The sequence below is a fragment of the Chlorocebus sabaeus genome, chromosome 7 (assembly GCF_047675955.1).
Source record: "Chlorocebus sabaeus isolate Y175 chromosome 7, mChlSab1.0.hap1, whole genome shotgun sequence".
NCBI lineage: Eukaryota > Metazoa > Chordata > Mammalia > Primates > Cercopithecidae > Chlorocebus > Chlorocebus sabaeus.
In genome coordinates this window covers 124,059,347-124,086,238 of record NC_132910.1, presented here as the reverse complement: position 1 = coordinate 124,086,238, position 26,892 = coordinate 124,059,347, and the positions used below count along the sequence as shown (strand labels likewise).

The 26,892-nt window shown below is 39.7% G+C and overlaps 2 long non-coding RNA genes and 1 other non-coding gene across 3 annotated transcripts in view; 2 read left to right on the top strand and 1 right to left on the bottom strand.

Moving 5' to 3' along the window:
• The window catches only part of LOC103236537 (uncharacterized), an 81,269-nt gene that overhangs the window by 31,670 nt on the left and 22,707 nt on the right, over positions 1–26,892 (bottom strand). The gene's annotated exons all lie outside the window — the stretch shown is intronic.
• The window catches only part of LOC103236536 (uncharacterized), an 81,878-nt gene that overhangs the window by 49,156 nt on the left and 5,830 nt on the right, over positions 1–26,892 (top strand). The window lies entirely within an intron of this gene.
• On the top strand, positions 2,473–2,574 carry LOC119623987 (U6 spliceosomal RNA). Its single transcript, XR_005240086.1, has one exon. It is a non-coding gene; the product is annotated as a U6 spliceosomal RNA (small nuclear RNA).

Sequence of the window (26,892 nt, the reverse complement as noted above, 5' to 3'; positions counted from 1 at the left end):
CCTCTTTCAGCTGCTTCCCTGAGATGTGTTATAGTGAAAGTGAGGGTGTTGTCAGCAGTAACATGTCCTACATTGCCTAAACGACCACTGAAATTGGAGTTCCCAAACGTACACTGGAGACCTCTCACTTTGTTAGCCTCTCCACTTCAGCCTGTCTCTGTGTTTCCCTTGGGAACTTAGCAACTTTGCAAAATGCTATCTCATTCTTTATTCTGGAAACTGAAAATCTTCCAAAAGAATACTTTCTGAGACTCTTTAAACGCGTGGTCCTAAACCATTCCTGTAGAGATTTTGGAAGAACCTGTACAAGGAGGCTATTGTATGCATATACAAATAAATGACACAACTCAATGGTTTAATACTACCTGCCAAGTTAAACTACTGCAGAGCAGCTGTGCATATTTAAAATGATGCCTGGCACAACTAGAGATCCATAAATCATCAGCTGCATACTTTCATCCAATTAAGAGAGTTAAGTAAGAAAAAATCCACAAATTAAGATGTGTGTAAGGACATGGATGACATCGTCATTCCTCTCTGAATGCAAAAATAAATAAAAATAAAAATAAATCCTCATTTTGCTGATGTTAAGGCTAGAGTTACTTTTCTAGGGACACAACTTTTCCGGTGTTTCAAATCCTGGCATAAAATCTCGTTCGCAGAAGGGTCATTTCAGGCTTGTCGGTTTTCTTTCTGTAAATACTAGAGCAAAACAGAAGTAATGACTTAAACTGAAAAGCAATCCTTCAGCAAGAGAGGATGGGTAAGCCAGGATCCTAAGGTTTTCCTGGGACAATGATAGCCATTTCATAGGATTGGAGCACTGTCTCTGTGCAGTGAATCCCTTTGTTCTGGTTTGTCTGTAGCACAAAGATGTTCAAGAGGATGGCAGATGGCCAGGCCAGCAGATGCCTCATTCCAACTCCGGCTGGCCTGGGGTTTATAGGTTTGGCTAGAGAAGCCAGAGCAAACTAAAATGAAGAGAAGTTGCATTATTATAATTTGGGTCGCTGTAGGATAAGGTGATCCACCATCCTGATTGTCTTTTTTTTTTTTTTTTTTTTTTTTGAGACAGAGTTTCACTCTCGTTGCCCAGACTGGAGTGCAGTGGCACGATCTCAGCTCACTGAAAACGCTGCCTCCCTGGTTCAAGTGATTCTCCTGCCTCAGCCTCCCAAGTAGCTGGGATTACAGGTGCATGCCACCACGCCCAGCTAATTTTGTATTTGTAGTAGATACAGAGTTGTACCATGTTGTCTCGGTTGGTCTGTAACTCCTGACCTCAGGTGACTCGCCTGCCTCGGCCTCCCAAAGTGCTGGGATTACAGGGATTAATTAACACAAATAACTACAAAAGTTCTTATCCTCCTGACAACTGTCATGCTTTGGTACACAGCAGAAGTACTTTATATATGCTTCTCATTTTGTGTCACAGAATATTAAAAACGTGTACACTGTGCTCACTTCAGCAGCACTTATACTAAAATTAGAAACTAAAAGTGAGCCACCGCGCCCGGCCAGATCCTGATTGTCTTGTTCAGATAATTGAAGCTATCCTTTTTTTGATGTGCACCACAATTTGACATGTGGTAGTTTCTCAAGCCTTATTTACAATGCGGTATCTGAAAACAAATCAGTGAACTTTGTGTTCCTGTTTCATCAAAATCCATTGATCCATCTTGCACAAATGTTGACATATTACAATAGCAATCATTAATAACAATATCGCTGATCTCATCCAAAATGTCTCTAAGTATTGGGAAGCTGCAATGGACTGAATGTTTGTGTCTTCCTAAAATTCACATGTTCAAATCCTAATCCCAGTGTGATGGTATTTGGAGGTGGGATCTTTGGGAGATAGTTAAGTCATAAGGTGTAACTCTCATAAATGGGATTAGTGGCATTATAGGAAGAAACCAGAAAGCTAGCTAGCCCTCTTTTCACCCTGTGAGGACACAGCAAGAAGGTGGCTGTCTATAAATCAGGAAGAGAGCCCTCATCAAAAACCCTGCGATGCTAACGCCCTGATTGTGGACTTCCAGCCTCCAGCACTGTGAGAAAAAAATGTCTGTTGTTAAGCCAGCTGACCTATGGCCATTTGTTATGGCAGCCTGAACTGCCTAAGACAGAAGCTATGAAGCTCACAGTGGCAGATAAAAATTTTCTAAGATTCATATTTTCACTTGTAAACTCAAAATTTTATCACTGACAACATTCCTTGAAGTGACTGTCTCATGTGGTTCATTTTAGAGAAAATATCTGCCAAAATTCAATCCAAATAACCATAGTCCATCAGTCATTCTTTCAAGTAAAGATGGCAGTCTATGAAAAAAATGAGGCTTGTTAAGCTCATAACACAAATAAGCACAAAATTTCTTATCCGTCTGACAACCGTCTTGCTTTGGTACACAGCAGAAGTACTTTATATGTGCTTCTTATTTTGTGTCACAGAATATTAAAAACATGTACACTGTGCTCGCTTCAGCAGCACTTATACTAAAATTGGAATGACACAGACAAGCAGGACCCTTGCACAAAGATGACATGCAAATTTGTGCAGAGTTCTATATTTTGCTTTCCTTTTCTAATGTTTATGGGTATGGAAACTGAGCTGTGATGAGTGAGGTAACTTGCCTAATTGAGAAACCTTCTGGCTTCAAATCCTACGCCCAACTCCTCCTCCAAAACCAAAACATATATATATTCAAGGTTGAGATTTAATAAAAGCAATAATTTTATTGATTCTTTTATGACCATTCTTCATTAAAATTGGCTTTTTCCCCCTTGAGTGCATAGCATCAAAGAATGCAGTGACTATTAGTAGAGTTAGGTGTCACTGCCTTGTTTCATGCTAAAGTGCCAGCAGTTTTAACCAGCTTTTGCACCATCAATGCAAACATCAACTAAATGAGAAAGGCAAATACATAATGTCTTCGTATTATTACAAAATGGTTTTGACCTCATAGACCCTCTGAAACTTAATGCTTATGCTGGCAGCAGGGTCATCATAAAGAAAATAAATGATTATTAGCATTCCCAGGGACACAACAGGGGAACTATTACCTTATACTTCTGTATCATCTGATCCTTTATGATTTTTGTAGTTCTAAAAAAATGAACAAATAATATACCTGGAAGTGTCTTCATTAAAAAGGGGGAGGGGGCCTGAATGATGTCTCAAGAACTTATCATGTGAACCCAAATCTCCTTAAAATTCACCTTAAAGGCCGGGTGCAGTGGCTCACGCCTGTAATCCCAGCACTTTGGGAGGCCACAGTAGGTGGATCATGAGGTCAGGAGTTCGAGACCAGCCTGGCCAACATGGTGAAACCCCGTCTCTACTAAAAACACAAAAATTAACCAGGTGTGGTGGCATGCACCTGTAGTCCCAGCTACTCTGGAGGCTGAGGCAGGAGAATCGCTTGAACCTCGGAAGCAGAGATTGCAGTGAGCCGAGATCCCACCACTGCACTCCAGCCTAGAAGACAGAGCAAGACTCCATCTCAAAAAAAAAAAAAAAAAAAAGTCTCCTTAAAGAGTCTTACGAAAATGTCCCCTAAAAATCCTAATGGATTCAGTGACTTGCATGAGTATTTTCTTTTTTTTTTTTTTTAGCAATTTTTTTTTATTATTATACTTTAAGTTCTAGGGTACATGTGCACAATGTGCAGGTTTGTTAAATATGTATACATGTGCTATGTTGGTGTGCTGCACCCATCAACTCGTCAGCATGAGTATTTTCTATATTTTCTGTAGTAAAACAATGTAGAGATTATGAAGATGTAAGACAAGGACTTCATATAATATATATATATATACACACACATATTAATTTCAGTTTGGAGTAGCTAATTATATTATTCAAATTCATCAATTTATATGTACTATAAAACTTTATATAAATGTAGCTGATTTGACATGGCATTTTTTTATCATTTCAGTTAAAAATTGGACACTGTATTCTTTATCAGAAATGTAATTCAAAGCATATGACTTTTCCCCATACAGAAGCCAAACTTAACTCATATCATTTTGGTATCATTTTAACGTCATCTTCCAGGAATACAACAGTATCAATTATTATGCTTTCTTGGAAGGAAGAAAAAGACTAAATGGCTTACTCAGAAGGACATTTATTAATTTCCATAGTTTGGAGACCAGAATAGCGTAGGCTCCAGGTCATGTAGGTCAGGGTCTCTCTTCTTGGCGATTCTCTCAGCCTGTTGTCCTGCATCAGGTAGGTGGCACAATGCCTGCTCCCACCACAACAAGATGCAGAGGAAAACAAGGGAGAGGCTCTAACTGTGCCTCTTTAGAATTAAGGAAACCTTTCCCAGAGGTCCCCACTATATTTCCTTCATGTTTCCTTAACCAAGATTGGGTCACATGCACACGTCATTTTGACCAAGTCACTGTTGAGGGAAATAGTATGACCAGCATTGATTGAAACCAGAAATCAGAAAACTACAACCAAAGGCTAAAGCCGGCCTAGAGCCTATTGCTGTAAATAAAGTTTTATTGTAACACAGCCATACTAATTCATTTATATATTGTCTATGGCTGCTTTCTCATGCAACTGCACAGTACAATGGTTGTAACAGAGATCATGTGCCTGCAAAGCCTAAATATGCACTATGTCCTTTATGGAAAATGTTTGCTGACTGTTGGTGTACAGAATTATTCAAGGAAGAATAGATGATGACAAGTTAACCACAATGACCATTACAAGATAGAGTAGTTCTAAAAAAAAAAAAAAAAAAAAAACAAGCTCCTGGCCAGGCGCTGTGGCTCACGCGTGTAATCCCAGCACTTTGGGAGGCCGAGGTGGATGAATCACCCAAGGTCAAGAGTTTGAGACTAGCCTGGTCAACATGGTGAAATCTCATCTCTACTAAAAATACAAAAATTAGCCAGACGTGGTGGCGAGCACCTGTGATCCCAGCTACTTCAGAGGCTGAGACAGTAGAATCTCTTGAAACTGGAAGGCAGAGGTTGCAGTGAGCCGAGTTCTCACCATTGCACTCCAGCCTGGGTGATGAGAGTGAAACTCCATCTCAAACACACACACACACACACACACACACACAAGCTCTTTGCCCTTGAAATGTTAAGATAAAGCTAACAGTATATATGACACAGTCCTGAACTTATCAATTATGTGTCAAAGATTGCAAGTGCTGTAAAAATGCAGAGGAATCCAAGCGTAGTGATGCAAGCCTGTAGTCCCAAGTATTCAGAAGGCTGAGGTGGAGGACCGTTTGAGCTCAGGAGTTCAAGAGCAACCGAGAAACATAACAAGACCCCTTCTCTTTAAAAAAAAAAAAAAAAAAAAAAAAAGAATTCAGAACAGAAAGTGATCACTAAAGACAAGGCAAAAATATTTTCAGTTCAAGACCGGCCTGGACAACAAAGCAAGACCCCTTCTCTTAAAGAAAAAATTCCAAAGAAAAAGTGATCAATAAAGGCAAAGCGATAATATTTTTAAAGTACACAAATTCTCCCCTAAAATGTTTCATGAGCCACCTATACAGAATGCTGGTCTATTTTGACTTAGCTTCCTTGTGTTTTAGTGTTTTCTATTGACAGGCAGGTGAGCAGCATACCAAGGGGTAGTCTGGCATCCTTCTGTTTGTGGACACTATTACAGTATTACAGGCCCTGTTTTCCCCCAGGCTTTCTTATGTCTTCTTTAACCTTAATCATTGCATAATACAAGGGCTCATTCTAGATAAAAATGTACAAATTTTATCTTTGTTGTCCAGCTGTGTTGATACAAGTCTCGTATCATTTCCTTTCTATTCTGTGATATTTTTCTCTCCTTTCCACCTATTAGAATGTCTTACACAGATCTTATAAGATCCGAAAAGCTTTCATGGTAGGAGGTAATACTAGAAGCCTCACTCCAGTCAGCAGGATATGCATTAAAGAGAATAGAAAATCCTTGCATTAACTAGAAAGGAATCTGTGTCTACTTCTTGTTATCCTCAAAACTACCACTTTTAGGTACTTTCCTAATCTCATACTTCAAATGTGCACTATTACACCTCAAGCATTGCACTGAAAGACAAATACTGAATGGTGCTATGGTTTGAATGTCACCTCTAAAACTGATGTTGAAATTTAATTGCCTATGTAACAGATTGGGAGATGGGGACCTTAAGAGGTGATTAGGTTGTGAGGATCCTGACCTCATGAATAGATTAATGCCAGTGTGTTAATTACCTCAGGGGTGGGCTCCAGATCAAAGGATAAAGTTCAGACCCCATTTCTCTTTGTCCCACATGTTCACTTGCCCTTCCACGATGATATGACACAGCAAGAAGGCCCTTACCAGATGCAGCCCTTTGATATTGGATTTTCCAGCCTCCAAAACTGTGAGCCAAGTAAAGTTCTGGTCTTCACAAATTACTCAGTCTGTGGTGTTCTATTATAGCATCAGAAGACAGACTAAGACAAATGGATAGAAAAACATGGAGACATGCTCTTCAAATTCCTATCCCATCTGCTCTACAGGACTCCTCAGAACACTAAGTTGGAACATTAGGTGATGACTTCAGATATCTCGTGAGTTCCTTGAGATGAGAACTAGATGGGAAGCAGTTGTAGTAGTTTGAAGAAAAGAGAAAGGTCCTGCATCATCTGTTCCATCACATGATCCCAAATGTATTTGTCCCAGCAGTGACTCTCACTCAGGCCATTAGCAGGAAGCTCTAAGAGGCACATCGGAGACATGGTTGCTCCTAGGAAGTTGCATGTCGTCACTCTAAACCTAAAATATAGATGAGGATCTTCTTTCTAGCAGAAATAAGGCAAGGCAGTAGAGATCCCAACAAGGTTAAATTTTAAATTTCAAAGCTGAGAATGAATCAAAGGCCTGAAATTAAGTCCATTTTAGAGATCTAGGCAGGCAAGTTCCTAGAGTGCAGCTGTCAGGGAATTTAAGATCCAAAATATTTCTTCCTGCCCAAGAATGTTTAAACCTTTTTATTCAATTCAGTAACTATTTCTTGAGTGATTATTGTGAGCCAGAAGTTGAACTATGTGTGGGATAGGGCCATAAACAAAGTCAACATGGTCTCCTTTGCTATGGATTTTACAGTCTATCATGTATATTACTTGTTTTGCTTTCCCTTTTTAGAATGCAGACTTTATTTTTTAAATTGAGAGGCAGGGTCTTGCTGTGTTGCTCAGTCTGGAGTGCAGTGGCATGATCACAGCTCACTGCAGCCTTGAACTCCTGGCTGGGCTCAAGTGATCCTCCTGCTTCAGCCTTCCAAAGTACTGGGATCCCAGGTGTGAGCCACTGCACTCAGCCTAGACTACAGACTTTTTGAGGACAAGACTTATATTGTATTCATCTTCTTAATTGCCTCACACCTAGCACAGTGGTTTACATGTAGTTAATACTCAAAAAAGTTTACGGAATTAATGAATGACTTGACTGAATAAATGAAGTCAGTTCTGATCCTAATACAGTGATCCTTTATACTTTTTTATGAGCAAAAGTAGTCCCAGACCCAAAATTAGAGAAAAATAAGAAGTCTACAGGTGTTCCACGTTCAGTTAGAATCAGGACAGAGGGGCTGGGATTACAGAAAGATTTTGGCACCAGGAAGTGTTAATGCGATATGTATTTAGCACATGGACTCTAAATATTTCACAGCTGAGACTACAGTAGGGATTGCCTGGATTAGAGCCATGACAGAGACTGCTACAGGAAAAAGACAAAGTAAATGTTTGAGACTGAACCTGCTGTTAACTAAAATAAGTGACACAATAAAATTTTGTGTGTAGAAGGTATTTTTAGCCTCCTTTACGTGTATCACACATGTTTAGGTGATGAACCATCTTATTTCTCTTTTAACTTTCATTTATCCTTCAGGATACAGCTCAGCTACCATCTTCTTTTCTAGGAAACATCCTTTGATCATCTTTCTGACTTGCCCTCATCTGAACTCAATGCCCTATACTGCTTTGAATAGTTCCTTCCAACCCCCAAATTCGTGTCTACCGTGAAACTGTGGAGGTGACCTTATTTGGAAATGAGTAGTTTCAGACTGAATCAAGTTAAGATTAGATCATACTGGATTAGGGTGGGTACTAAATTCAGTATGACTGGTGTCCTTATAAGGAAGGGGAAATTTGGACACACACAGAAGGGAAAGCCATATGAAGATGAAGGTGGAGATCGGAGTGATGCATCTAGAGGCCAATGAATGCCAGAGATTCTCGCAGCTACCAGAGGCTAGAAGATGGAGGAAGGATGCTTCCCTAGAGATTTCAGGGGGAAGGTGGCCCTGCTGACACCTTGATTTTGAACTTCCAGTCTCCAGAACTATGAGAGCATACCTTTCTGCTAGTTGGTTTGTAGTGATGAGGTACAGCAGCCCTAGGAAACCAGTAGAGAGCCCTCTCCTCTTACATCCACCTATGCTCAACACCGCCACACCATATTGGATATGTCTTTTCGTGTATATGTCTCCCCTCCCACATTATGACTTCTTGGAGAGAAAAGCATAGCTTACTGATTTCTGTGTCCTAGCACCTAACACACTATCTGTCAAAATAAATGTTATTAAAGTAAACCGATTGAGCCAGGACTGGCAATTCCAAATGTCCAACAAAATTCAAATTTGCCATGCCTGCCAAAATTTCAAATTCCCACTAACCCATGTCAAAGCCATGCCCACTCCCCTAGAATTAGCCTACATATTCCACGGTGAGGAGTAGGAGAGAAGTAACAAAATATGGAAAAGCAAATTTATTACTACTTTGTAAAGCCTTTAGTAGTTGAAAAATCTTTCAATCCACACGGATTCTGTAGAGGGCAAAAGTTAGAAATGAAATTCTTTATGGTAAACATACTACTAACCACTCCCCTAAACCATTGTGTGTGAAAAACAAACAAAAAGAAACCTGTAGGGTTTCTCATTTGCCAGGCAGTGAAAATAGAGAGAAACTGAGTTTGCTTAAATACACCAAAAAACTAATTTTGACAGAAATATCACCATATTTTTGCCGAAATACAGCTGACATGTCAGGACTTCTCTGAAGCTTCACCTAGAGATGTTCACAAGTTGACTAGTTGGATTTAGAGCTGCAAAAGAAGTACCCCTATTACAACCTGAGAGGAAAATCATTTCCATGCAGACAGTGTCATGTGTCCTTGTTCAAAACAAAGAAGGAAGAATCATTAAGCACGTCACTACCTCAAGTACCTCAAGTATCTGACAGGAACATCTGATTAGTTGAGTCAGGCCACATGCCCGTGTTTTTGCCAGAGAGAAGGGACAAGAATTATCTGTCCACCTTTACCTATCATGGTAGGAGGGGAGGACATATCTCCACTTATTTGCCCCAAGTAAGAAAACTTTTATATATCTAAATACAGCTTTCTATATCTTTGCAATTACATATTTATAATAGTTTTTGAAATCATATAAAAATGTATATTATTATATATTTGTATTGTATATGTAATACATATAATTATACATGTATAATGCATGTCTATAAAAAAATCTTTTTTTTTTAAACAGGGCCTCTCTCTGTTGCCCAGGCTGAAGTGCAGTGGTACAATTAAGGCTCACTGCAGCCTTGACCTCTCAGGCCCAAGTGATCCCTGCCTCAGCCTCCCAAGTAGCTGGGACTACAGGTGTCCTCCATTGTACTTGACTAGTATTTTAAATTTTTTGTAGAGACGGAGTCATCCTATGATGACCAGGCTCATCTCAAACCCCTGGACGCCACTGATCCTTCCACAGCAGCGTCCCAAAGTGCTGGGATTACAGGCCTGAAAATCTTTAACACAAAAAAAGGTTTATTCTTGGATCATTTAAATGGGTATTCCTGACTCATTGGAAGTGTTCTTCCAAGCAGTAATGTTTTGGGACCCAGGTTCCTTCCATCTTGTGACTCTGCCATTTTCAACTGTTTCCAAGAGGCCTGAACTTATGTGCATTAATCTGGAAGAAGAGGAAAGAAAGCACGTGGATAATCACTCTTGAGAGGCTAGTAGGAAGTGCATACATCACTTCTGCACACATTCCATGCACTAGGACTCAGACTCATGGCCACTTATAATTGGAACTGTTCCTCGGAAACCACGTAGGTGTCCAGGAAGAAGAGGAACCCGGTTCGGTGAACAGCCAACACAGTCTCTGTCTTATTATCTACAATAATGATTGTCCACTACAACATCTTAATATTTTATGAAGTCTTAAATAGAAAGAAGTGAAATATCATGATCAAGCTTTGCAAGAATTAGGTAGATCTATGAAGTCCCAAAAGCAATAATTGAAAGAAAAAAACTGAATTAAAAAAATACAAGATTTATTGAAAAATGTCAGCTTTGATAAAAACAGGGCCTGCAAATATTTAGAATTCCATCAAACATTTAGATGGTGTTTTTTTTACTTTCTTCTGGATGTTTGTTATTAAGAAAGTAATAGTTGTTCATGTCCTTTGTAGGGACATGGATGAAGCTGGAAACCATCATTCTCAGCAAACTATCGCAAAGACAAAATACCAAACACCGCATGTTCTCACTCATAAGTGGGAATTGAACAATGAGAACATCTGGACACAGGAAGGGGGACATCACACACCAGGGCCTGTTGTGGGGTGGGGGGAAGCGGGAGGGATAGCATTAGGAGATATACCTAACGTAAATAACGAGTTAATGGGTGCAGCACACCAACATGTCACATGTATACATATGTAACAAACCTGCAGGTTGTGCACATGTACCCTAGAACTTAAAGTATAATAATTTTAAAAAAGTTAAAAAAAAGAAACTCATGATTAATGTATTAGTCATTGTTTAATCAATTTGTTGCTGAGTTCATTATTTTATCAAAACAATCTCATTTCCAATCAAAGTTTAAAATTTAAAATAATATAAATATAACAGGTGACAGCAATTTTGATTGAGATTTAGTTTTAAACTGCAGGCTCCCTTATAAAACACTTAGTGGGTCAGACAGAGTAGCTTATGTCTGTAATCCCAGCAATTTGGGAGGCTGAGGTGGGCAGACAGCTTGAGCCCAGGATTTTGAGAGAGGCCTGAGCAACATGGCAAAATCCCGTCTCTACAAAAAATACAAAAAAAAATTAGCTGGGCATGGTAGCAGAGGCCTGTAGTCCCAGTTACTCCAGAAGCTGAAGTAGGAGAATCACCTGAGCCTGGGAAGTCAACACTACAGTGAGCCCGTATCATGCCACTGCACTCCAGCCTGGGCAACACTCATGACACCCTGTCTCCAGAATTAATTAATTAATTAATTAATTAGTTAAAAATATAAAAGCTTAGTTGTCAACCTTAGGTTACCAATTTTTGCTCTGAGAATGGCTGAAGCTACACAACCATAATTTTGATCAAACCAATTGACCTTTCTGATAGCGTCCATAGCGAAACTACAAAGTCCTGGTGTTTCTTGGAATGATGTGGTATAGCAGGCCTTATGGATCAACTGAGGGAAAGCTAAGTTCACTGTGACATCTGAAACTGTTCTCTCTTTATGCATCTTGGCACTGCCTACTTTTTCTGTTTTATTGTTGCTGCTGTTTTTAAATCCGTGCTTCTACACTGTCTTTTCCTGCAGTTAAAGATTAAGGCAGCCAGGCGGGGACTATGTCTAAATTGTTTCTCTTTAATATATAAAGGGAAAGATTGTCATCAGCCTGCTTAAAAGATAGCATACATGAACTCAAACAAGATCAGCCTTTGGTAATTCCTAGCTTCTGGTGTAGCTTTTCTTTTTTTCTGTTTTCTTTTCAGCTAATGTATGACCCTAATAAATTACCACTCTAATTGGGTGTTTGCTCAGTCAATTCAAAAACAGAGTTATTTAGGAGGGCAAATGAGTGAGTAAGACCTTTTGTTTCTCTTAAGGCATCTCTTAAAACCTAAACGTTAATTACAAACCATTATTACAAACCTTCTTCCCTTATTTGATGACATCTGTGGCTAAATGTTTGGGCCTTCCTTTGGGTGTAAGTTATTGCATTAAGTACTGCCAGATCAAGTAAGTGGTATGTGCTTTATTAAATATGCTGTTCAGCAAGCAAGGTTTGAAAAATTAGAAAGTATGCCCAAACTGTTTTGTTTTGACCTACTCTGTGTGTGTGTGTGTGTGTATTTTGGTTTGTTTTGTGTGTCTTACATAGTAAATTGTCCTAAGATTGCTCAGTAACGCAACTTCATGCTCTGGGAAGGTGGGGTAACGTTTGCTTCTTCTCTAAAGTTAGTCAGCAGAAAGCATATAATAGAACAAAGACAGGAAAGCAGGAGGTGATGTTAGCATAAAGAGAGACTGCCTTTTCTGTCTTCCTGGATTCCACAGAGAAGAATCTCAGCCTCATTACTGAGCAATGAATGTTTCCGGTTAGTTTGGGTGTGGAAGCAAATGAGAAAGGGAGAGGGGAAAGCCAGCAGCAGGCTTGGACAGCTAACTGATCTATTACAGTCTGGGGAGATGCTTAAATGAGTGAAGCGATTAAAATCAACACACCTGGAACACCAGGGGAAAAAACTGGAGAAGAGTGATTAATGAAAATCCAAACACATTAACAGTTGTAGTATCTACATGAAGCCTGTGAAGTTGGTGGTTCAGCCAGGCATGAAGGTGTCTTACTCCCTTACTGAAAAACAAGTAAACGTACCCTACAACAACACACAAATGATTTGTGTACAGATGCTGATATGGCTTCCAGTTTACCCATCCCACATACACAAATAGCTTATGCACTTTTATGGGCAGTATATATGTTTATACCAAAAGGAAAGAACGCATAGAGAATGACTGTTTTGCTTCAGTGTTTGGTGAACGTTGATGGAACTTAGTGAAATAGAACATTTATGACCAGGAGAAATGGCCCTCTGGGGAGTCATTTCCTTGTCCCCGGCTGGAGGTAAAAGGCTGCAGTGACAGCGCTGGGTAAGAGAGGGACAGAACAATAGGTTCTGTGAGTTTGAGAAGCAGAGGTTGCCCTCACTGGGTGGGTGGTAAGAGCATCAGTCCTGAGCAGCACATAACTCAGAGAGAAGTGATAGATTCGTGTGGAATGTGCACATAACAAAGGGGGTAAAGCAAGAGCAAATTATAAGTGCACTTGAATCACCCAGTGTGCTGAGGATTTTTCCTGCCAACAAGATTCCACTATTGAAAAGCCACACGCCTGGTGGATTTCCTGATCAAATCCAGAACACTAAGTAACACGAACTAACAAAATGATATAACCCAAACCAGACTCCACCAGGCGATTGGCTGACTGAATCAATCAGAAAATGAGGAGTTTTTTCACCCTTTTAATTAAAATAATTAATTCTGTTGTTTAAATTAAAAAGAATTTTAATACAGTTAAATCATTGTGCCAATTTATTCCAGCTCTTTCACTGCCAAAACTGAAGCAGGGGCTGCTTCAGTTTCCCTGCCTTCTCTTTGTGATGACCAAGGTATAAAAGTATCTGTTGCACTGAACTTGTAACTTCACATTATTCTTATATGTCTTGATCCTGAGTTATTTGGCATCCTTTTGTTGACTGTGAGCAGAAAGTCCTTGATTTTCTTAATTTTGAGAGGCATGGCGACAAGACAGGGCCTGCACCAGCAGTGCCAGGGAAACACCCTTTTCCCCCTTTCATAAGAGTGTTTGAAAAACATCAAGATTCTCCTTTGCTCTGTATTTCATTTCAAAGTCACAAAGCAAGAAAACGGACTCTGACTAATATTAATTCTACTCTTTTTTGCTGCCTACATTGGCGATGTTCTTGTATTTATTTCATTTTCCATTCACCTGACAAGCCCCTGGCAGTCTCTGTGGATGGTTTTGAAGTCATCTGCCTGGTTACTATATCTCAGACTCACACACAGGTAACAGCCTGAGAAAAGCTTTGCACTGATGAGTGAAAGGCCCACTTTGGACCCTCATATCCCAGCATCGTGAGAGCAGGGCGCCCCTCAGAGCCCCGGTGACCCGACAGGGATGTCCAACCACCACAACAGAACTTGCCAGGACCTCCTTGGCTCTGAGGATTCATGATTGGCTTTGACACTGGGTGGAGGATGATCAAAAGTCCTTCAAAAGTCAGTCTCCTAGGGAAACTCCATTGTCTTTCATCTTTTCTAGCCCAGTGTTTTCCGGACTGCCCCCTACCAAGATAGTGACTGTCAACACTGTGTTGCTCCTAGCTCCTCATACTTTAAATGGTGGTGGAGGAGAAGCTGAATCTAAGTTCTTCACACACACACATAGATATAGATGCATTTTAATTAAAAGATTTTTATTCTATATAATAGTGAATCCTAAATCTATTAATCATTGGATTCCTTTGATCACATAAGGTAGTTTTTCAAAAAATATCAGTTCCTAGGATCCCAATCCTAGCATTTCAATCTAAGACCCCAGCCTGAACCCCGGGGCCTGGGATCAAACTCAGCAATGTGGAATTTTATTGCCCCCCAGATGATTCTAATAATCACCAATATTTATGAACCTGAGACTTAATTTAGTTTTTTTTTTTTTAATTTTATTTAGAGACAGAGTCTCACTCTGTTGCCCAGGCTAGACTGCAGTAGAACGATTTTGGCTCACTGCAACCTCTGCCTCCCAGGTTCAAGCAATTCTTCTGCCTCAGCCTTCCAAGTAGCTGGAATTACAGATGCCCACCACCACACCTGGCTAATTTTTGTATTATTAGTAGATACAGGGTTTCGTCATGTTGGCCAGGATGGTATTGAACTCCTGACCTCTGATAATCCATCCGCCTAGGCCTCCCAAAATGCTAGGATTACAGGCATGAGTCACCATGCCCAGCAGTTTAGTTATTTATTAACCAAATATTTTAAAATGTATCTTTGGAAATTCCATTTAGAACATATTGCTTGCACTTCACTCCTGATTCCAATACTTTACCACGTCACACGATCTCGTTCCCCTTTCTTCAAATACATCGTTTACAGTTGCGGCAAATAGAGCCCTGAGAAAGGATTCCTTTAGCTCCCTTTTTACTAAACTTGTGGGATAACATAACTCTTTAAATCAAAAAGAAATTCATAATTCTACTTTTTTACCGCAACCCAGATCATCTCCTATTATCTCAAGGAATGTTGTAAAATTTTTGAAATGAAATTCCTCTGAGTTCCTTAAATTTCTAACATTTGAAAAACACTGCTTTAGATTCAAGGAAAGAATTCAAGGCTTCTCCTCCCCTGTCTCCTCTACCCACCCTCCTACCCTCACCCCATCTCAGAGCCACTCCTGTGGAGGACTGTATTCTTTTCCATCGAGGTCCAGTCGAGAAAATGGACACCACACTAGGTATTTTAACAGACGGAATTTGATATGGGAAATTTATTACAGAGGTTGAAAGGCTAAAAAGCAAAAAGAGGCACTAAGATAACAGAGATAGAAGGAAGCAACTACCACTCTTGGGGAAGAGGTTGGAGTTTCCAGAACTGTAAGTTGGATGAGAACCTCATAGAGCAGGGACCCATGTCTTGAGGTGGGGCCGCTGCCAAGTCATTGCTGATACATCAGGAGCTTGTAGGACAAGTGTCCTGGATTTGGGGCTCTGACCTCCAAGGGAGGCGCTAGCTGGAGGCCACTGCTCTTCAGACAGATTGCAGTGAGGTTCTAAGAGCAAGGAAAGAAACTGAAGACAGAAGATGACTACTGCTGCCCAGAGAAAGGCCACTGATAGTGTGACACCTAGAAACAGCAAGCAAACAGGAAGAAGGAAAATCCCTGTCCCGCCTACAGCCCAGAGTCCCCATAGGGCATCCTAAAAGGAAGTTCACCGACCAGAGCAAAATACACTTTTCAGAGTCTTGGCCCCTGCGTCGCAGAGCAGAGTGTACAGGGCAGGCTGTGTCACTGAGATTCATCCAGCACAGGATCAGACAATCTCTTGGGTCAGAAGAGCAGCAGAACTTGGCATTGGCAGACACAACAAGGTTAAAAGCTTCTGTTTACATGACTATGTTTTTTTGGAAGGTCAAATACATTTGGGAAAACTATCTTTATAATTTGGAGTATCACAAAGCCTATTAGCATATCAAAGGATCAGAGAAGTCTTGCAGTAAAGGAAACTGCTTTATTTTGTTTAATTATTTCTAAAATTTATTCAGTGTGAATCCCTTCCCCCCTCACACACACATATAATATTCCTCAGAACATGCAAACTGTTCTAAATGCTGCTCTAAAAAAGGTTACTAAAGTCCAAACTGCTTTTGTTGGTTTGCTTCTAAAGCTAGGAAAAAGAAAAAGAATATGTATATTAAATGAAATCAAATAATTGGGAAGAAAAACAGAATATCTGCAAAGTATTAAATCCAATTATATTTTTTCATGCTTTCTGATATCTGTAAAGGGGAGATCCTCCTCTGCCCTTTACCACACCATTAGAGAAAAAAATTCCTCATGTAATCCTCAGATAAATCATGAACCACAAGCTATAACAAAGACCACCAGCTTCAATGAAATCTAAGAGAACAAGGTAGTGTTACATGAATCTGTACAAAAAAATCATCACACAGCACTCTGAGATGCCCAACTGCCTTAAATGTATAGGGTAGCTTGAAAATTATACTGCAGGGCAAAGAGTGGCTATATTTCTACTCAAGAAGGTAAAAAGAAACTCTACTCTCTCCCTTTCTATACCTTGTAGGACTATGGCTACTTTCCACTCCCTCCATGCTTGCCTCAGGCAAGAGGAGGCACCTGACAGAACTGAAACCTAGGGTGTGGCACATGGTAAACTCTGGGGAGCTGGGCTGGAAGGTCATGTAGACACAGGGGCTGAGGCCAGCATTCAGCAGATACAGGTGAATGGGTAGAAAGAGTTATCCACAAAGGCAGATACTGAGATAAAAGGAATGACCAGGATGGAGGGGGTGGGGAGAGAGAGGAGAGGAGGAAGAATGAGGAGAAGGGAGGAGAGGGAGGAGAAGGAGGAGTAAGGCGAGGAAGAGGAGGAGGAATCTCCCTTTTATAGATGTCAGGAAACATGAAAGAAGAAAAACGAAGGAAGGAAGGAAGGAAGGAAGGAAGGAAGGAAGGAAGGAAGGAAGGAAGGAAGGAAGGAAGGAAGGAAGGAAAGACAGACAGACGGACCTGTAAAGTATATAGAAAGAGGGAGGAAGGGAGGGAAAAAATTACTGTTGGCTGATTTTCCAGATCCCATGATACCAGCTTTAAATTCTTCCTACTCAACTAGAATGCTTCATTTGACAACATCACAAAGTGCAACCACTATATGTATCCTCATCAAGTTATGCTAATCTGGCTTTTACCTCTGAGTTGGATTTTGTCCATGAAGACAAGTGATTCCTGTCTGGAAATCTGGAAGTTTCTTAAGCAAACAGTTTGAATTGATTTTATTTATTTAATTGACTATTCCATTCGTTATCAAAAAACAGGTACCAAAAAGTTCCAAACAGTTGAATGTGGATGAAAGTAACCATCACATGTCTTCAACACACCTCCTTGCATGGTGATGTACTACCTACAGACCTGGCATGACACGAATTCATACTATGATAAAATATCAAGGCCCAGTTCTAGTGCTAAGAAACCTTCTGTCCCATTCATTGGGAAGATGATCAGACAGAAGACCCTGGAAGTTTTGCCTCCTATACTCACATAACAAAGGGCAGACATTCCTGGGGCAGGGATGGGAGAAACCAAACTCTAGTTAAATATCTATAGTTCAAGGCATTAAAATTTGCTATTAAAGCCCTAGCATAGTCTCTTTTATTGGATCTGGCATCACTTTACAGGCAAAGCAATGCCTCTGACTATTGCCCCAACCAGCTTCCAATCAAAGACTCCTTTAAAGGTGACTTATGAACAGGTACTTATATTTGTGTTTTTTGCCTTAGAGTACACCACATCTTCTACCTTCTAAATTCACTAGCTTTGTCGTGCTTTACTTTCATTGGGTTCTTGCTGTTTCTACCCTTTTGGAATTAATCAGTCTGTTTTCCAAACTCACTTTCAGTTGGAGTACAGACTGAAACTTCCCTCTGCCTGCTGGTCTACAGTCAAAGGCCAGGAGCCCTGCCCACTCCCATGCTCAGTTCCCCTGCTTGAACCCCAGCCTATGCCACAGGAAGTGGTCCCTCAAATAACATGCAGTACCCCCTTGCCCATCAGTAGAACCGTTTGCCTTTTCTCTTTAACAGTTTTAAACATACTTCTTTTCTTTTTAAAAATTATTCTAGATGCCAGTGGTACATGTGCAAGTTCGTCACATGGGTATACTGCATCATGCTGGGGTTTGGGCTTCTACTGAACCCATCACCCAAATCGTGAACATTGTACCCACTAGGTAGTTTAGGTAGTTTTTCAACTCTTGCCCTTTTGGCGTCCCTACTGTCTATCATTTTCATCTTTGTAAACATGCTTATTTTCTAGTCTCTCTCTAAATGAGGATCTAATTATATTGGCTGCTTCTCTGATGACTCTAGATTGTTTTTCCCTGTATTTTCTCTCTCTCTCTCTCTCTCTTTTTTTTTTTTTTTTTTTTAGACAGGGCCTCACTCTGTCACCCAGGCTGGAGTACAGTGGCATGATCATGGCTTACCATAGCATCTACCTCCCAGGCTTAGGTGATTATCTCACTTCAGCCTACCAAGTAGCTGGGACTGCAGGTACATGCCAGTATACCTGGCTAATTTTTGTACTTTTTGTGGAGACATGCTGTCTCTACATGTTTCAGCATGTTGCCCAGGCAGGTCTCAAACTCCTGGGCAAAAGTGATCCTCCTGCCTGGGCCTCCTAAAGTGTTGGGATTACAGGCATATGCCAGCATGCCCTGCCTTTCCTGTATTTTGTAATTTAGAATTGTGAGTTCATGTTGGGTGGGACTTTACCTACAGGATTCCTATGCAACCTAGGCTGAAAATAAGTCTTCCTAGAGAAGGCTTTTAGTCACTCATATTAGGAGGCACCAGTATTGTTATCAACCTGAGAATGCTTTTTACATTATTTTGTGGAGAATCTAGGTCATCCAGATAGTATAAACTCAAACTCTAAACCTGAGTGAGAGCAGCCTAGGGTTCAGGTTTCTAATATCCTCAGGATTTTCCTTTGCTTCCTCTTTTCCTAGTAGATCAGGCCAAGCACAAAAGTTTGTCTCCTAATGGGAAAGGATGAACATTTTCAGTTCTCCTGCTTCACAGATCTACAGTAATTCAAAAGTTCTTTATTTGAGGGTCTTAAGTCTAAATTTCTGCCTTTCACAGGCCCAAAGATTTGTCTCCTGTACTTTCATGGCCATTAAAATCCAAACCCATTGTTAACTATACTGACAAAAAACTAAACCCTCAGCCATCAAATGATTAGTTTGCAGGGTATTTTCCTTACTTTCTTTGTAGCATTTAAAAGCATGCTTGTTATATTTTAGCTTATCTAAGTGATTTATGGTAAGAGAGCTTTCAGATGACCTTAGCCACATTGCTAGAAATCAAAGCTAATGTTATTTTTCATGTATTTATACTTTGAACGTTTTTCTTCTTATTATATGTCAGGATTCCTTTGGATGTGGAGTCACCTCTGGAAATGGACTGGTTTGATAACCACATTTGATTCCTTATGGACTTACATTGAAAATGTCTTCTTAAGCAAAGTGAAAAGAAAATTTGTGCAATTATGTGCCCGTCTCAATCAACAATACAATCCATATGGAGAGAGCAGCTCCTTCTGCTCACCCCTCATGAACATGGTTCAAAATTTTCTCAGGATGGGTTCAGTGGCTCATTCCTGTAATCACACGCTTTGGGAAGCTAAGGTAGGAAGATCACTTGAGGCCAGGAGTTAGAGACCAGGTTGCACAACATAGCAAGACCCTGTCTCTACATAAAAAATAAAATAAAATTAGCCAGGCATGGTGGTATGGGCCTATAGTCCCAACTACTCAGGAGGCTAAAGTGAGAGGATTGCTTGAGCCCAAGAGTTTGAAAGTTTGAAGCTATGGTAAGCTATGATGGCACCACTGCACTCCAACCTGGGTGACAGAGCAAGGTTTTGTCTCAAAATATTTTTTCTCATACTCTCCAAAACAAAATAGAGAGTATGAATGGTTCCTTACTAGAAAGGTTTCTTGAAATCAGCTTTGCAAAAATAAAAAGAAAGGAACAACCCCATTCTCAAAGAAATCCAGCTCTCCCTAGAGAAATCAGGATTTAGACCTTAATGCTAATATTTGGAATTCTTCTTTCCATTTTCTATTTTTCTTTGGTATGACTTTAATAGAAATCTTTGAGTGGGAACATTACAAGATCATGTCTTTACACACCAAAATTAACTTTCAATTTGATCAATTTAGTCAAACCCAACAGTACATTTTTAAAAAGTATATTATTTTACTGAATTGAGTAATAATAATTAGAGGGATTATTTAGGAAAAAAATAAAAGTGATATTGGAAAAGTGAGTAAGGGAATGCAAATTTATTTGTTGGTTAGGGTATTCAGAAGGTCTTATGATTTTTGAATTTTAGCAGTGTGATTTCTATCAAAAGTTTACAGATCTTCCTAAAAAAGGTATTGTTTACCCTCTATTTTACATCTAATGTACTGGTTACATCCACCACAAAATAGATGGTGGACACCTATTTTACTGATTACCCATGCAGTCAGAGAGTATTTGGATCTAGCCTAAATTCTTCCTTCTGCAATTCAAATGTATTTCCTCTGGCCCTATTCTTAATGGAGATCAGATTCTTACAAACAACCCTCCTCTTCTTGAAGTCTCCCCTCTTTTTCATGCGTTCCACTGCATTGTCTTAGGTGTACAGCCTCCAAGAAGGATGTCCTGAAGGGGAGAGTTCAAGATCAAATGATATGTCTCTCTTCATGAACTAACAATATAATGTTCTCCTTTCTGGTTATATTAACAGTGAGAATTTCTCTTTGAATAACACATGGAAGCCTAAGGTGCCGCAGAAAGTGTATCATTTTAAATCCCACAGAGGCTTCAAACTGTTACTCTAGTAAACATTTCCCCAGCAATGCTGTTTGTTGAATAATTATAGTTTGAGTTTTTCTGTCATCAAAATCAAAGAAAAAGTTCTGACTATTTCTGACACAAATTATATTGTTCAAGGGTAAAGTGTGATTCCATTTCTGTCTCCCTTTGACACAAAGCTCAGGAGGTAAGTAGATACATTGACCTGGTCTGGTCAAAAAGCAAGGTCTTCACTGGGGCCAAAGGGCATTAGCTACTTGCCCTGGAAATCAGTGGGAAGCTAGAAAGATGAAAGCAGACATGAGTGAGAGGGCCTTAGGAAGCTGAGGGAGTTGTGTTTGCCTGACTGCTCAGGTTGGACGTGGGGACATAAATGGAAATGGGGTAATTTTCCTGGAAGAAGATCTGATGGACGATAAAACAGCACAAGTTGGGAGGGAGGGGACAAGATGCCCAGAGAGCAGGTGGTAGAAAACAGACAAGGACCCAGGAGGAAAGGAAAGATTTCCCACTTTTTAACAGCTGCTACAACCGAAACTCTGGTCCAAGGGCCAGATATGCCAAGAAAAGGCCGTTAACTATAGAGGTGTTGGAGGTGTTGGCTGTCCAGTCCATGAGGGTGCCTGGCCAGGGCAGCAAATGCAGCTAAGATTCAGTCTGCGCTCCTCCTACCAGGCTGTGTGCCATGGAGCTGCACCGTGCCTGACCAGCAAAAGGTGCCTCTTCTCATAGGCTATACGTAGCCCTATGCAAGAAATTATTATCTCAAGATCATGGCATTCGCATTGGACTCTCAGACACGAGGCAGAATAAAAAGACCTGTGGTCATCGTATGATTAGAAAGCAGTACTTTATACACATGATGGTTCTATGCTTTTGAGATTCTTTTTGTTTTTCTTCAGTTTCTCCTTTACCTTTTGTTGCTAGTGTCGAAAAATCCCTTTTGTTGAGCTAAAGAAGAAATGCATTTCTTGTTTTTGATTTTTCTACATTGAAACCAAATTTCAAGAGGAAAAACAAACCACACACAAACTGTATGAACTGCTAGACAGCAGATAGGCAGAAATACATAGCAGTGATGTGCTAGGGCTCACGAATTAGTCAGATCAACATGTGAAGCCCAGCTCTGCTGTGCAAATGGGGCAAACTAACTTCCTAAGTCTCATTTTCCTCACTGGAAAAGTCGTTCAACAGATTTTTACCAGGCAGGGCCTGGCACTGTTTTAGCATTCCCACATTAGCGTCTATATGCTCATGAAGATTAAATTCTAGATTAGGGTGGTAAAAAGGGGGAAAGACAGACAACGCTAAAAAATTCATATAATTTAATTTGCAAAATCCTCCTCCTTACAATTACATCAGTATGCATTTCTCTTTTGCATTTCTTGATATCTTATTAGCCAGAGAGCCATTGATCTGCAAGGGTAGCAGGGAGAGATCAAAGTAAGGCATCAGGAATGCAAAGTTATTTAAAGAGTTAATATTTAGTTTCTGACATCCAAATAAGCTTTCCAAATCAACAGCAAGATAATAATTCTTGACACCAGGTGAGGTGCCTCACATCTGTAATCTCAGCACTTTAGGAGGCCAAGGCAGGAGGACTGCTTGAGCCCAGGAGTTCAAGACCAGCGTGGGAAACACAGCAAGACCTTGTCTCCACGAGTACTAATTTTTTAAAAGTTAGCTGGGTGTGGAGGAGCACACATGTACTCCCAGCTACTCGAGAGGCTAGGGTGGGAGGATCGCTTGAGCCCAGGCAGTTGAGGCTGCATTGAGCCATGATTGTGCCACTGCACTCCAGCCTGGGCAACAGAGCAAGACCCTGTCTCAATAAAATAAAAATAAATAGGACCTGCTGACTAGATCACAGATTTTATGTACACTGTGCATCCACATCTACTTACACCTGGAGTAGGGATGTGGATATGCGGTGGACAGAGTTGAAAGTGCAAGAAGTCGGGGAGGGGAGGAGAAGAGGAAATCAGACACCAATGGTTTTTTTCTCTGCTTCATTTCCTAGGACCCAATCTCAAACATCCAGATGAATGAGGAGAAACCTGGGCACGTTGGGGTTTGTGGCTCACTTCCACAGTTGTAGTACAGACAGGCTACCAAACAGGGCTGCCAGGTAAACAACAGGAAGCCCAGTTACATTTGAATTTCAAGTAAACAATAAATAATTTTTAATATAAGTGTGTCCCATGCAATATTTGGGACATACTTTTTTTTCACCGTTTCTCAGAAAATCAAATGTAACTGGACTTCCTATATTTTTACTTGTGAAATCTGGCACACTTACCCCAGGAGAACTGTTAGCTTGGGGCATCAGCCCCCCATGGCATGGGCATGGTGGCACAGAAGTGACAGTGGGAGTGTTGACAGCTAGGCCTAAGGAAGCATTCTTGCTCGATGTGTGGAGTTCTTGGATTGTCTGGCCCATTGTAAGTGCTCAATAAATATCACCTATTACTATCATTATAGCAATCAGTGAAACACTCTCTTATGTCCCTGGAGACATGGGAGCAGGAGAGGGAGAAGAATGCAGTAGGCAAGAATAGAAGAAATGAGCTAATATTATTCCATGAGTGAATTGGCACTGGCAGGGCTCCCATTGGATAAAAGATTGATGAGGCATTCTGGTGTCAGGAACGAATGTTCAGAATCCAGACCTCATGCTGATCAGAGAGTCTCATTGGGCCCTGGCCAGTGGATGAAAAGAATGCAGAGCTCTAACAGCACAAAGAACTATAGGCCTGGAAATATAGTAGTCCATCATACCTCCCCCCTAGGGAAAACAGGAAGAGATCCAGTATACGTGTGAGAGACACAGAGTGGATATCTTTTAAAATAAGTGGGGTGAATTAGGTTTACTGCGTTGGAAAACTACTGGAAAGCCAGCTATCAATTAAAATGACCAGAACATTCCTTGCTGTTGAATCAAACTCAAGAAAAGCATACAGTGATCTTTTTGAACAGCTTTGCCTTCTGAGTTTATGGCAAAATCCCCCTAATTAGTAATGTGAAGTCTTGGAAAATGAAAAGAATGTCCTAAAACCAAATTAAAAAGGAAAAATGGTGGTCATGAAATTGACAACTTACTGGTAACTCTGTCTTTTTTGCCCTGTGAAAATGTGCTTTTACTTATGGATTACTCAGCCTTAAATTTTTCCAGTGATGTTACAGAACCGTGAAAGTATTTCCACACCAGCATATTCTTGTCTTTAAGAAGTCATAAAGTGTATATGCAATCTTTTTCCCAATGATTGGCATAGGAACTTGGAAAGTTAGCAGAAATAGATGATGACTAACAATTTCTACATAGCATCTTGTTGTGCTTTGGTTTACAAAGTCATTCAACACGATGGGCTTCACAGATTTATTTTATTTTATTTTATTTTATTATTTTGTTTTATTTTGAGATGGAATCTCACTCTTTCACCCAGGCTGGCGTGATCTTGGCTTGCTGCAACCTCTGTCTCCTGGGTTCAAGCAATTCTCCTGTCTCAGCTTCCCTAGTAGCTGCGATTACAGGCTCATGCCACTACGCCCAGCTAATTTTTGTATTTTTAGTAGAGACGGAGTTTCACCATGTTGGCCAGGCTGATCACTAACTCCTGACCTCAGGAGACCCACCAACTTTGGCCTCCCAAAGTGCTGGAATTACAGGCATGAGCCACCGTGCCCAACCTAGCTTCACACATTTCTTAAGCACAGTATAGTAGAAAATGGCCTTGCATATTGTATGGTCCAGAAGGTAGTCCTGTATTAGTTGCTCTTTAGAGCAATGATCTGCGCCAATCAAACACATCCTGGCCTGACATATCCAAGGTTTATATCATCTGCTTTTAATAAGGCTACCGTGGGTTAGAAGAAACAGCTAATAATATTTTTTATTTCTAAGTGACATGTTGACACACAATGGAATTATCTATTTGTAATAGGCCGAATTGTTGCCTTGTAAATTCTTGTATCATAGTTTTGCCATTTTGAGAATAAATACAATTTCTATTTTGTTAAGAAATTAGACTAAACCAAATAGCTGAATGCTAATAGTATGAAGCCCCACAGAGCATGGCTAAACAAGGCGTGTATGTTGTCCTCATGTATCTGAAGTTTTTGTGGTCTGCTCAAGTTTTTCCCTAAAAACTTCCCTCAATGTGAGCTGTATGTTAAGGTTCTGATATGATTTGACTGTCCCCTCCAAAATCATGTTGAAATTTAATTGCTATCATAACAATATTGACCAGCAGCACCGTTAAGAGATAATCAAGTCCTGAAGGCTCTGCCTTCATGAGTAGATTTATGCTGTTATTGTGGGAGTGGGTTACTTATCATGGGAGTGTGCTCCTGATGAAAGAGTAATGATTTTCTATTTTTTCTCTGTCTCTTGCATTTGTCACTTGCCTTTCTGCTTTCTGCCATGGGATGACACAACAAGGAAGCCCTCCTCAATGGTTGAGCAGATACTAGTACTATGCCTTTGGACTTCCCTGACTCCAGAACCATAAGCCAAATAAACATCTTTTCTTTATAAATTACCCAGTCTGTAATACTCTGTTGTGGCATCAGAAAATGGACTAAGACAGGTTCCACTGGAGGTATTACAGTCACAGCAAAATGCTATAAGGAAAAAATTTTTAAAAAATTGAAAATAAAAGAGATAAAAGACCAAAAAAAAAAAAAAAGAGAGAATTATACTCTATGAAAGTATTTTATTCACAATAAGTTTACAAATATAAGGTTTTCTTATTATTAATCATTTAAACTAAATTTCAAATTTAGAATAATTTCTCCAGATTAGCTTCATTTTAACTTTTTTAGCAAATGCTTTCTTTATCAACCATGCAAGTGAATGTGCTAAACCGATTAGGGAAGACTGGATAAAGTACTGAAATGGTAAAGCAATTTTTCTTGAGAACATTGTTTCATTTCAATAAAATTATCTACAGGGCCAACTAAGTTTTTGGCCTCTAAAAAAACAATAATGACTTGAAGATCTAGTTCATGTATGAACTTAGATTTGTATATATTAGATGAAGCCTTATCTTTGCATTAAAAACATCTTCAAAAGACATTTACTAAGCAACACTATTGGTGATAAATCAACTCTGTAAGCATTAAGTGTGTTATTAAAAATATTTGAAACTAACAAAGTCACTTTTTAAAGAAAATGTACACTTAGTATATTAATAGTTAAGATTTTTTTTTTTCTTAGCCAGTTCAATGTCATGAGGTTCATAGCAGTTTCTTCGCAATTATATTATGGAGAAAAACAGGTGAATCATGAATCACTGAAGTCTCCTTCAGCATAGCTGAAACACCCATCCAAAGAGAAAACATAATCCTTGGAGGCTGCTTTTTATAAAACAGTAAATTCCAAGACCCTACAGAGAAAATGTGAGTTTAGATAATCTTTGACAGGCAATTTTTTCCTTTTGTTTCCAGCTTTATTGAAAAAGTAATATTTAATTATCCAGGGTTATAATTATAGCAATTAAAATATAAAATGAAAAGCCAAGATACTGATAATGATTGGTATCATATATGGTCATAGTCATGATAAAACTTTATCAATTCAAGTTACCAGATTAGACAAAATGTTAATCTTCTGTCCCTTTTCAAATGGTTTTTAGCATCAGATAGAATCATACTACTAAACTCCACTATACAAAAGTCTCTTGTTTAGCAATTTAGAATCACTGTTTTTCTTCATTATCCTTCCTTTGAAGGATAATCTAAAGATGTGCCCACCAGTAAGGATCAATGGAAATCGATGAAATTTGAATGAACACTTATTACAATTCTGGTAAAAGTAAGGATGGGAAGGGATGTGAAGTGAGTGGCTACAATTAGTACAAAATACATGACCCTGAATATTGAAGCCACTCTATAAATCCTTAATTAAATAATTAGGGACTTAATT